The sequence below is a fragment of the Lycorma delicatula genome, chromosome 1 (assembly GCF_047948215.1).
Source record: "Lycorma delicatula isolate Av1 chromosome 1, ASM4794821v1, whole genome shotgun sequence".
Lineage (NCBI taxonomy): Eukaryota > Metazoa > Arthropoda > Insecta > Hemiptera > Fulgoridae > Lycorma > Lycorma delicatula.
In genome coordinates this window covers 190,040,774-190,053,957 of record NC_134455.1, presented here as the reverse complement: position 1 = coordinate 190,053,957, position 13,184 = coordinate 190,040,774, and the positions used below count along the sequence as shown (strand labels likewise).

The following is a 13,184-nucleotide window of genomic DNA, read 5'->3' as shown; positions in this document are numbered from 1 at the left end:
CCACCGGACAGCTAACTGCTCCAGGAAGGATAGGAGTACTCCTGCAATCTGTGTTATATGCTAATCCGATCATCGGGCAAACTATCGGGGCTGCAGAATGTACAAAGAAATATTAGAGAGGAAAGGAAGGTAAAAGACGAATCGGAATTCACAACTTGCTTCGAGAGTCGAATCCGCTAGCCGTAGGGCGACTGGCCTCACGTTTGATGATAAAAATTTCCCCATGATGGGAAGTGACCTGGGGCCGTCGGCGCAAAGCCTGAGTCTCTCCAACGAACGTATGCTGCGGCAGCTGGCTGTAATTCTGAGAATAATGTAGACAGGTTAGACAGGCTTTCTTGAAATATAGATTTTCTAGTTCAACAGATTGGAAGTCTAATAAGCTTGCTTACCTCAGGTACTCTCAAAAATCTGCTAATGACAAAATTTCTTCGGATCGTTACATGGAACATCAACGCCTACTTTCTAGGCGGGAAGAATTAGAAATTATGGCAATTATCAATTCTCTAGACGTAATACTAGTATCACAGATGCACTTTACAGACCGGAATTACCTTAGATTTCAAGGTTTTTCAGTGTATGTAACAAATCACCCAGACGGGCCAGCCCATGGGAAAACTGCGATATTGATTAGGAATTCTCTGAGGCATTACCAACTTCCAGGTTTCTGAACTAACCAGATTCAAGCAACCATGGTTGAAGTTACAGACTAGTTGGGACCTATAAGACTGTCCGTGGTGTACTGTCCGCGTCGTACTATAACTAACGAGTTGTGTTCTCCGAATACATTGCAACATAAGGTTCTAGGTTTATTGCTTGAGGGGACTGGAACGCGAAATACCCGTTGTGGGGTTTGCGGTTGACAACCAGGAAAGGAAGGATGTTAATGAGGTGTGTTCAAAATCTAAGCCTGGACGTAGTTTCGAGATTCCAGCCGACATACTGGCCTACGGACCTGACGAAGATCCCCGACCTTCACATTTGCATGACTTTTTTATCACTTCAGGGTATATCATCTACATACACTAATAGAAAACAGCTATGATTCGATATCGGACCACTCGTCCATTTTATTTACTGTGAGTACCACGGTGTTGAGGAAGAAAATGAGACTTATACTGCATACGAAACAGATTGGGTCTCTTATCACTGATTGACTGATTGACCCATTTTTGCTCGACACCCCTGCGGATATTGACAATGCAACATACTTTCTAATGTCGGTTATGCAGGAAGTTGCACGGCGATCTAGCTCTGAAGATGTACATTAGACCACAGACAATACCTATCCGAGAGAAGTGGTTGATCTAATTGGCTCAAAACGGCGTCTCAGACGAAATTCAAGAGACCAGAAGACAGAACATTTCTTAATATGGCTGCGCGGGACTGAGGAGGTTGTTGAAGATTATCAGAGACGAAAAATCAAGGAATACATCGGAAATCGTTCTAACCTGAATAGAGACGGATGCACCTTATGAAGGCTACTAAGGGGCTACAACGGTCTACAACTACGCTTCCTCCACTACAGGGACGTACTGGATTATGAGTGAGTACTGGTAACAAAGAGAAAGCAGATCTATTTGCTTTACATTTAGGCGAAACATTCCAACCTCACGATGAAGAGGGGTCCTAGTGATGAGGATATAACAGATTTCTTAGAAAGCCTAATGCCAGTCAGCTTTCCGATTAGACCGATCTCTCTCAATAAGGGAGTTACTGAAATTAATCAACTAAGGAACCGACTAAAGAAAGCCCTAGGTTATGACTTAGTGACGCACAAAATGCTAGTCAAGCTACCCCTTAAAGGCATCACGTACATTAAGGATATCTTTAACGCTGTCCTGCGTACCTCTTACTTTTCAGCGGAATAAAAGGTATCATAGGTGGTAATGATTTTGAAATCAGAGAAGTCTGCGCAGGAGGTTTATTCTTACAGGCCAATTAGCCTCTTACCGGTCACATCTAAATTATTTGAAAAGCTGTTACTTCGCAGGCTTAGGTCAGTTTTAGAGGGTGATGGGGTAATTTCGGACCACCAGTTTGGGTTCAGGTACGGCCACTCCACCATCGAACAATCCCATAGAGTCGTCGAGATCATCAGTGGATGTCTGGAGAAAAGAAAATTCTGCTCGGCGGCATTCTTAGACATCCAACAGGTCGTTTATAACGTACGGTTGCTTGGCTTGCTCTATAAATTAAAATTAAAACTCCCTCAACCCCTTATCTTACGGAATTATCTTGAGAGACGTTTCTCTGAGATAAGATGTGATGATGAGTTATGGAAATTCTTTGACATTAGGTCGGGTGTGCCTCAGGGCTCTGTGCTAGGTCCTGTATTATATTCCATATTCACAGCGGATCTTCCAGCGCTGGAAGATTGCATCGTCACCACATTTGCCGATGACACTGCTATCCTTGCTGTTAACGAAGACCCTAACCTAATCTCGCGGGAGCTGCAAACGGCATTAACCTTGTCTGACCAGGGCAAAAAAATGGAAGATTAATCAGAATAAATCAAGGCATGTCACATTCGCCATGCGAAAGAGTGACTGTCCCAGTGTGTACATGGATGGTGGTGTCTTGATCTCACAAACAAAGTGTGCGGTACCTAGGTCACGTGAGGATGAAAAGAAAACAACTGAATGCGAAGTATAGGGAACTGCATTGGGTGCTACGGAAAAACTCACACTTCACGTTTTCCAACAAAGTTCTGATTTACAAAGTTATCCTACGACCAATCTGAGTTTATGGCGTAGAGTTGTCGGGAACAACAAGTAATAGTAACATAAATATCATACAACGCTTTCAGAACAAAGTAACAAGAGAAACTGCAGAGGCACTATGGTTCACGCGGAATGATGAAATTCGTGAATATCTGGAGCTTTCGATGGTTTGTGAAGTTGTGAGACAGCGCAGTGTTAAATACCAACGACTCGAAAATTACATTAACAACTTAGCAATCAATCTGCTTGATAACAGCAAGGACGTCCGAAGGTTGAAACGTCTTCATGTGCTTGACTTGGGGCTACTGAATGACAGTTTGATTAATGACAACGCTAAATCTAGTGATATTCTTGTTTACTTTATTTCATTTTTTTTTTTTTTGTTTGACTATATGTTTATTGGTTTTTTTTATTTATTATATTCTGTTTTTATGGACTATGAAGTAATATTTTTTCTAATGAACTTTTAAGATTACTGCTTACTATTGCTATTGTAATAGCAATACTATGAATTATAATATTGGAGTTCAACTATTGCTATGAATTATAATTGGAGTTCTTTAAGAACGCCTTATCTTACGTTTTTATAAAACTAATTTACTTATAGTTCCACTTAAGGGGCAGGTTTGCAAATATACTGGTTGTAGAACAAAAAAATGTAGGCATATTCTTTTTAGTTCTAAATATTAACCAATAATTCCTTTTTACTAATAAAATAAATAAATAAAAAAACTACACTTAGAAATTAAATTAAATAATCTATAAATTAATTGACAACGTACTGCTTCCAGCGGAGAGACTCGAGGGAGCTGTGTGCTGCCACCCGGCGCACCGCCATTGCTCCGCTTTGTGCCAAAATCTTATTCCTAAATATTAACTAATAATCCCTTTCTTTTATTTTTTACAATACTACCCAAAAATAAGTGTTTTGTATTTAGGGTGTATGTATGTACGTATGTTTATTTCATCGTAGCAGCTCAACGGCTGAATCGATTTAGATGTATGTCATAGGCTATATAAATATGTATATATATATATATATAATGTTTAAATAGATTTAAAAATTTAGAAAAGTATATATATGTACAAAATTATTATCCGTACGCTCATCAATTATATATTAAAGGGAAATTATTTGTCAGGAATGTTTTTTTTCGGCAGTCGTGTTTTTTAATTTTCAGTATTTATATCTTGTTTAATTATTGCTCCTTGAAATTTTGAATGTAGAGTAGCTATGTTTAATCGTTTTTATTAATTATTATGTTATTTCTACACTGAAAGTGATTGTTTATTTTCCTTATTGTGGCCAGAGTAATTATAGTATACTAGTATTTACTAGTATTATTTACTACTTATACAATACTAGTATTTAAAGTAACAGTAACAAATAAGTAAAGATAATAAAGAAATTAAATCTGTACAAAAGAAAAACATTACTTAGAAGAGGCTAATTATTAGATTATGGATAATGGGGTAGTGCCATTACTACACATATTATTATTTGTATATATTAAATAAAAGTGATAAAAGTTCAGGTTTTTAGATAAACTTTTGAATTAATTTTTTTAATAAAAAAATTAAAGATTTTCAACAGAGTTATGGGGCTTTATAAAAGAAAGTATTTTAGTTTAAATAAAATGATGGGAAGTTCTTTACATGTAATAAGTATTAATAAACTAATGATATATGCTTATCTACTGGCATAGTAGCATCTCTCTGCTTTTCATCCCAAAGTTCTCTGTTTTCCAGTAGGCATGTCATTTTTCATCCTCTTAAAAATATTATTTATAATCCAACACAGTAACTGTTACTAAGCATTAACCTGTTACTGCTGATGAATAAATAAACAAATGAATTATAAGCCTCTTTCTCATAGAGTAAAGAGTCGTGCTTACATAAAAATAGTTCTGTTATATTTTTTTATAGAGATAGATCTTACTTATTTTTTTGGGACTTTTTCTTTTCTTTCACTTTTTACATGACTGGCCAAGAAGTATTTATTGTGTATGTGTGTATGTATGTATGTATGTATGTTTGTTCCACCGTAGCAGCTTAACGGCTGAACCGATTGTCACCCGCACACTATAATTATCCTATATTAAAGGTAATTTTTTTTTTTGGCAGTCATGTTTTTAAAATGTTAATATTTATCTCTTGTTTATAAGCATTTTCTTTGAAGTTATTTAATTCACGTTTATTAATTAAAATAACCCGGGTAGATGATCGATTACATTTTTTTTTTTTTTTTTTTTATAGCACGTGAGATTACATTTATTGACCATTTTAATCAGTTTTTATCTTTTTACTAGGTAAGGAAGTACTGTTTACTAAAAACTTGTAAAAGAACGTTTTAAAGAAAAAACTATCTCGGTGACTTAATTTTAGAATACAAGTAGCCGGAAAACATTTTCTGAGTAGAAAATAATAATCATATCCATCACATATTATCAGCAAAAAGTTTTGTAAGGCATGATTAAGTACTTATTTCTTCAATAGTTTGAACGCTATTAGAATTATGCTTCGATTCAAAACCATCCAGATTTTATATCCGACACGCATTGAAACGTATCAGATAAGAATTAGTCAGTCGTTTTGGCAGTAATAATTATAAATCAGCGATTCAAAGACATAAAAAAAAACAAGATAACCGTAGCTGATTTAATCATTTAGAAAAGTATTAAATGAAACTGATGCAGTAGTACGAATAACACTTACGAAAATAACCTTTCAAATGGCACGAATGAAAAATAAATTAGTATAAATATTTTTAATGTTGTTTGCGAACCTCATCTTTTATCACATTCAGTTGACATATACGTACAAAAATAGCGTATAATTAGTAAACATACGTGTCAGTAAACAAACACAGTAACAGCAAAGAGTTATAAAAATATCTAAAAAAAAAGAAAAAAAGACTTGTGCAGCTGATAAATACACGAGATATTTAAAGCATTTAAAACAGAATATACGCTAGAAGGGTTCCGTAGAAAACGGATCCGCTTTTTACCCCCGGGGAGCGTAATTTTCTATAGATCCTGCACTCATTAAAAACAGTTTCAAATATTTACAATGTTTAGAGATTACACTTTTGAAAATTTTACGATTATTTGATAGTTTAGTTTACGTCAAACAAATAAAAGTAATACTGATCAACAATTCCTTCCCGCGTCTTCTGATGAATTAATCATTAAAAATTAAGGCATTGTTAAAATTAACGGAGATTCACCACGATTAAATCCAACGCATAAATTTGAATAATAATTTTAATTTAATAGAAATAATTTTATTTTAAAAGTAATTTTAAAAAATAGATAAAATATTTGTTATTAAAATGAGATAATAATACGTATTATTTCAATAGTGGGACTTTCTACAATTTTTTAAAATAAAAATATTACAAGGCCACACTCAGGCTCAATCACAGGATTGAGGCGAACAATCTGATTTATAAATCAAGAAAAAAGAAAATTAATTTTAAGTTAATGTTAAGTTTTAATGTTAAGTTTTTAAAAAGAAATATATTTACTTAGAATAAATTTTTTTCAACTTTTAACCGACAATGGAAAATATTCTGAATTCAAACCGTACGTATTTTTTTGACACTTTCTTCACGTGGTTCCGCTGTTAAGTTTTATCCAAATGGCTTAGCAAAAACATTTTAACCGCAGTATTGTTCTCTTGGTGACAATTTGAAAGTACTTTTTTCTTCATAATTTCGTAATATTGGGTTGTGACAGTATAATGATATATTTATGTTACTTTAATATTCAATGCTTTTCCACTTGAAAATTAAGAAAATAGATGAAAAAATTTAGAATAAATGCAATACTATTTCCATATTTCGAACAGTTTTAACTGAGGCTTTTATGTCTTTTCTGTATTACTTTTATCAAATCAGGTTTCTCGCCCAAAGTTATTGGGAACGATTTTTCAAATAGACAGGATTTTTAATAGGACTATCACTTTTAAAAATTATATTAAAAACTGAAACAAGATAATAAAAAAAAAACTGACTTAAACCGTACTAAAAATTTTAAATACTAATCAGTTATTCTTAAATTTGTATTTTTAAAGTATTCACACCAAATTAAGTGAAAACAAAATATAAATATATTATTTATATATATATATATATATATATATATATATAGAGAGAGAGAGAGAGAGAGAGAGAGATAGAGATACAATTACGGTTTGTTGCTATTTATTAATATTATATATATATATATATACACATCATTTTTTTAAAGTCAGTTTTAAAACTCATATTCCTCTGTACTATATTATACAAATATAAATAAATAACTTGATCCACCAAGTACAGAATAAAATTAAATTAGGTAGGATGACACTTACCTTTATCATTATGTATGTACGCAAGAGTACCTTCATGATTTTCTCTCATCTTCAGTTGGTAAATCTTTTAATTGCTCCCGTAAAATTACATATTATAAATACACAACATTAACGAAATAAAATCTCTTAATAAATACAATAAAATAAAATTTGTTAAAACGTTCGATATAAACTTTAAAATCAATTCACAATGGAATTAAAATTAAAAAACTTTGTTTTTCTTTTAAATTCAAGATCTAAAATCAAAATTAAAGTTAAAAGTTAAAAATTCCATTTGTAAAAATATGTCGTCATAAATAAAAATATTAATTAAAAGATAAATATGTTAAAAACGAATAAATATGTGCAAGTGGTTTGGTTAGCCAATATTATATTACTATCTGTTACTTATATTACTTTAATAATATAATATTGACTAGCCAAACCACACACACATATTCATTCTTTTTTAACATATTTATCTTTAAATTAATATTTTTATTATTTGACAACATATTTTTATACATGGAAGTTTTAACTTATAACTTTAATTTTGATTTTAGATCTTAAATTTAAAAGGAAAAAAAGATTTTTAATTTCAATTCCATTTTGATTTGAATTGAATTTAAAGTTTATATTGAAAATTTTAACAAATTTTGTTTTATTTTGTCAAGATTTTATTTTGTTAATGTTGTGTATTTATAATATGTAATTTTACGTGAGCAATTAAAAGATTGTACCAACTGAAGATGCGAGAATATTGTGAAAGTACTGTTGTGTATATATAATGATAAAAGGTAAGTGTCATCCTACCTAATTTAACTTTATTCTGTACTTGGTGAATCAAGTTATTTATTTATATATATGTATGTTTAATCATTTATTCATATTCACTTTGGTCTTGTTTGGACCGCGGGAATTCCTTGCTTGATGTTCAGCTTGTTCATCTTTGGCTCCCAGATCTTTTTTATCTTTTCACTATGATTCCTGTTCTGTTCGTCAGCCCACTTCTTGGCTCTCCTTTGTTTGTGATCTTTGTATATGAAGTTTTTAAATCCGTCGATTATTTTCCTTAATTTATCTATATCTTATACGATGTCTTTTGTAATCTTCATTTTCTCCAGGTCCTGCAGCGTTACTTTAATCCAGTTGGTCGTTGCTTTCATCTGTGTAAGGTGTTTTATGATCCTTTTGGTCACTGTCGTTGTCCTTTCTTTTGAGGTAACCGTAGAATTTTGCACACCTCTTCCGCATGGTGAGTGTGAAGGTCTCTTGTGTGTTTGTAGAGACTCTTGTTCGTACGTATATTCCAGATGCCTTTTCTCTTTTCTCAATTTCTTCTATTTCTCCTTTCTTGTCGAGTGTTAGGCATTCCGATGCATATAACCACTCCGGTTTGATGACTGTCTTGTAATGTCTGATTTTGGCTTTGTAGGATATACGTTTGTGGTAACGGTTTTGCGTAATTTCACAAGCTCGTTCCAATTTTTGCCTACAGTATATATAAATATATATATATTTTTTTTTATCTGTACTTTTTCGTTTGTCTGGCTTATACTTTACCAGACTAAATTTGACTTTGTATGTAAAACCTTTGTAATTTTATTGTGAACGTATGACACCACATTTAAAAAAAAAATTAACTACAAACAACTGAGTTTATAGCGCAACCTGAGAAAATAATTTTTTGTCTTTTCTAATTTTTTTAAATAAGAAAAAAGTACATATTTTCTAATTATTCCTATTTATTTTATCAATCGCGCGCAAATTTTTCCTAAAATTTTATATATCGGATACCCGTCTTATAAAATTAAAAGTGAACTAACAATATTTCCCCGATTTGACATAGATTTTTTTTCACTAAAGAACAAAAATCCAAACACAACCAAATCAGTGAAAAAATATATTTTGAGTAGAAGGCAAGTTTCTTAATATTTGGATTTATAAACCATAATTTTTTTTGTTGGAAAACTTAAAAACCAAGTATTCATTTTTCGTTAGAAGGGTTTTCATTATTGTCCACCACTGTACATCGCAGTCTTTTCTCAATTTTCAATCGCTCTCTTGTATATTTCCTGGCCAGTATTTTCGTTTTCGTTTTTTGAAACCTTTATGATTTAAACAACAGCATCCTTTATTTTTTCTTTCAACCGTTAGTTTTTTTCTAAACAACACTTCTCTTACTTGGTATGAGGGTAGTCTTCTTTACGAAATGTTCTCTGTATTCCCAAAATTAAACTTGCCAACAGTTATAGGCACTTCAAACTCATCCCTTCTTCAAGAAATATTGTTCTATTTGGCACAGTACATGTAAAAACTTTCATTCATATTTTGATTAACTCTTTAATTCACATTTTGATTAATTCTTTAATATATCATTTTGGAAGGGCAATGAGGCTTATTTAAACTGGATCTGAATGCTTTAAACATTATCAATTTAATAAGTCCTTAAATTATCCTTCTGAGATGAAAGGACTTCATTACGAGTAGAATACAGTTTTTTTGTTAAGGGAACTTACGTTATTCGGGCTTATTAAATATTAACACTTAATATACCCAATATATTAATAAATATATGTTAAATAAAAAATTAATATTATTTATATATTAATATTTTATATTTTAAATATTAATATTTAAAAAAAAAAATAAATATAAAACTTAAAAAAATAAATATATATTTATTTTCAGAACATTTTTTTTATTGTTAAGTTGCTTTAGCTGAGAAAATTTTGTTTTTGTTTAAAGAGTTGTTACACTTATAATATTTAATTTAGTTTAATTTTTTTTAGACGTAATATGAATAAATAACTTTTGGCTTTTAAAAAAGGAGACTAGCGATCATAAATTGGCGAAAATAATCCCTTAAAGGCCTATTTTTTAAACGGGAATTTATATATATAATTTGCACACATCTAAATATCAACCTCCTATAAAAATTACAATGTTTTTTTAATCGGTCCATATATTATGACTTTAAATGATTTACGAGTACCTTAAGCCCATGAAACAAACAAAAAACCTCTTCTTTAAAAAAAAGGAAAGAAAATTCATGTATTGTCAAGTTTTGCATTTTGTTTATAAATTATACAACAAACTATATTAAATGATTATCTAGAATTTTCAGTTTTTTTCTTTTGAGAAAGCAATTACGCTCATTTTGCATTTAATTTAACGATTGAGAGCTATCTAAAAAAAAAATAAATCGAAAACAAAATGAAAATAACGTAAAAAACGTAATTGCCAATCGTATTTGATCGTGGAATGTTTAACCGATGCCAAAAATAATTTTGTTGCACTAACAATATCGTAACGACTCCTTCCAAATAGATACACCTGGAAGTATCACCGATTGAAGGCTGTCGAGAAGATACTTCCACTGAGGTGTATGCTACCAGTTTTTTTGTGTTTATTTATTATTTTATTTTAAATAAGGTGTCCGTAAGGTAAACTTTAAAAAATAAAATTGTCCAAAAATAATTAAAATTAAATGCGTAATAGTGAATTGAGGAAGTAGTGATGCTGTTGGTGGGAAAAAGGTGCCTCAGACAAACAACACGATCAGAGATGGAGTAAAATATAAAAATTAATTTAATAACGCGTAGCCGCAGAAGGCGACACGAGAAGTAGGTCGCAACAGGAACGGAAGGGAGGCTCAAATTGGTGGCTTGGCTTTAGAAACTTCCTATCAACCAACTTTTGTTAAAAACAGCAACCGCCATCTTAAAATGAAAAGTCTTACAAAAAATTGGTTTATACAAGTTTGTTCCGCTTTCATAGGAGCCTTACTAGAAAATTTCGTAAAAATCGGGAAACTTGTTTTGAGAATCACAAATTTACAAACAAATACATGAAGTGCCAGAAAATTGTGTTAAAGCAGCACCTCGCTTCGTTCGGACAATATTAAAAATAAAGTATTTAACAATAATCTGGTTTTAAAATTAACCAATTAATTCGGATAAAAATAATATTACCAATAGGATTAAGAAACACATTATTTTTATCATCAAATAAAAAAGTAATTAAACTATTATTTGTTATGCTAAAAATCACTCAAAAGAAAAAAAAAGCTAAATAAATAAATATCTCATCCAACCGCAATAGATAATTTAACAAATAGTCGTAATCATGTTAGTTAAAGGAGAACTGAACCACTCCGTTGCAAGGTTTTCATAAAAGTTTATCCACATCAATACTTTACACGAGTCAGCATATGAAATTTTACAACTTACATCAATCTCTTTCTGAGGTATTGAGGAAAACAGACGCCAAAGAACAAGTGCGTAAACACAATTGCGTTCTGGTTATTAAAATCTTTGGACTTCGAAGGTCTTTAAACTGTCGAGAAATGAAAAAAAAAAAAACAGTATTCTCAAAATATTGACTCGGTACAGTATGTGTATTTTTACCTTTATTACTGCAACTGGAAAAGTAAAAATAATTGTAAACAGATGAATCAGCTGTTTTTTTTAATTGGTAGAAATTTGTGTTTTCAAAACTTTTCCAGAAGTAGAAGGCATACATCTCTATTTGCTATTAAATTTCATTTCACAATCAAAAACAGCATCATATTTTAATCCATTAAAAAATATATTTGCAGTGTAATAAGTAATATTCAACTAATTAACAATCAGACTGTTACGAAAGGATGAATCTTTTATATTTTTGCAGACACTTTTTTTATCAAATTAGCTCAACATATCAAACCATAAAGTTATTTAAGCAAACTAAACCTACCTAAAATATTTTTCTACAGAAAAAATAAAATCGCTTATTACTGCTAATGTTATTTGTTTTTGTTAAAACAATTAACATCCGTTATTTGGCATAACCGGAAGATTCCGACTTTTCATACAAGAGTTATCTTCATTAGAATTACGCAAATTAATTTAAACAGTATACGCTCAATAAAACAACATTCTTACGTTGTTTGTATGCTATTGCCACGAGAATACATGCTTGTGTACGGCTACCATAGTAAGAGTGACTTGCTTTGTCCTAACTATTAGGTGTTACACAAGGCCTAGGCAACAATAAAGCGGTGGTCTTAGGCTAGGTTCTTCTCTCTTGTAAGAAAAAGTTATTAACGATTGATGCTTCATCCAGATAAAACTACGTCCTACTGATAATCTCTATCATATCCTCCCTTAACATCAGCCCAGAGAAAATTTGAGTAAAAAACAATAAAGAAAAAAACGAAGAGAAAACCATTAAATTGTAAACAAAAATAAACGTTCTGGGCAAATAAGCAATATTTTAAATACTTGCAGCATGTCTGCAATTTAACTGCAGTATTGGTAATTCAAGTAACCAAGAAATACGTAATAATAAAATGTATAAATTCAAGCTTATATAAGAGTTATTGTTTTACAAAATGAATGTGTTCAATACTATTCATATTAATGCGTCAATGCTAATTTTATGGAAATAATTTAATTCTGGTGAATATAAGATTTCTTGATATTTATATTTAACCGCCCTTAACTTTAAAATGCATATTAATTTAAATACTATGTGCGTAAGCAGTTTAAAAGTATATTGTTTACATTACAATAAAACGCATGGTTCACGTTATGGAGAGTGCCATTAATATCTGTACAAATCGGATTGAGCTGTCGGAATATTTTTAACGATTGCTAAATGTAGGGGTTTCTTCAGAGGTAAGCCGTTCTTACTTCGCCGTTTATCAGTAATCTATAGTAAATATTTACCATATAAAAATATAACTCACCGGTAACGTCTGTTGTAAGTCGAGAGTTCATTCACTTTATCAGTCAGTCGACCGACCTTATCACAAACAAAACAACGCGCAACTCACCGTCACACCGACGGCCAACCTTAACAGGTCCGTACTGATCGGCTATCGTCACAGCGCAACGCACTGGGCCAACGCCTGCAGGCAGGATTCAAACTGCCGCCAGAAAGCGCCACTTCACAGTCATCCCTACTAATTTACAAACAACACCGGGTGTACAACGGTCGATTTCGATTTATCAGAATGCCCGGCGTGTGTTTTAACACCGGTTATTAGAAACGCATTCTCTTTCTAATGTTGATATTAAAATAAACATAAACTAATAAATTATAACTAATACTAGGCATAAATTACAAGTTTTATCTTTCATT

At 31.4% G+C, this 13,184-nt stretch overlaps 1 protein-coding gene across 1 annotated transcript in view; it reads right to left on the bottom strand.

Annotated features, from left to right (window-relative positions):
- The window catches only part of LOC142326403 (kelch-like protein 17), a 284,480-nt gene extending 271,559 nt beyond the window's left edge, over positions 1 to 12,921 (bottom strand). Inside the window, exon 1 of the mRNA XM_075368884.1 lies at positions 12,790 to 12,921. The gene's annotated coding sequence lies outside the window, so the exon portion shown is untranslated. The remainder of the gene's footprint in view (positions 1 to 12,789) is intronic.
- Positions 12,922 to 13,184: the final 263 nt, after the last annotated feature.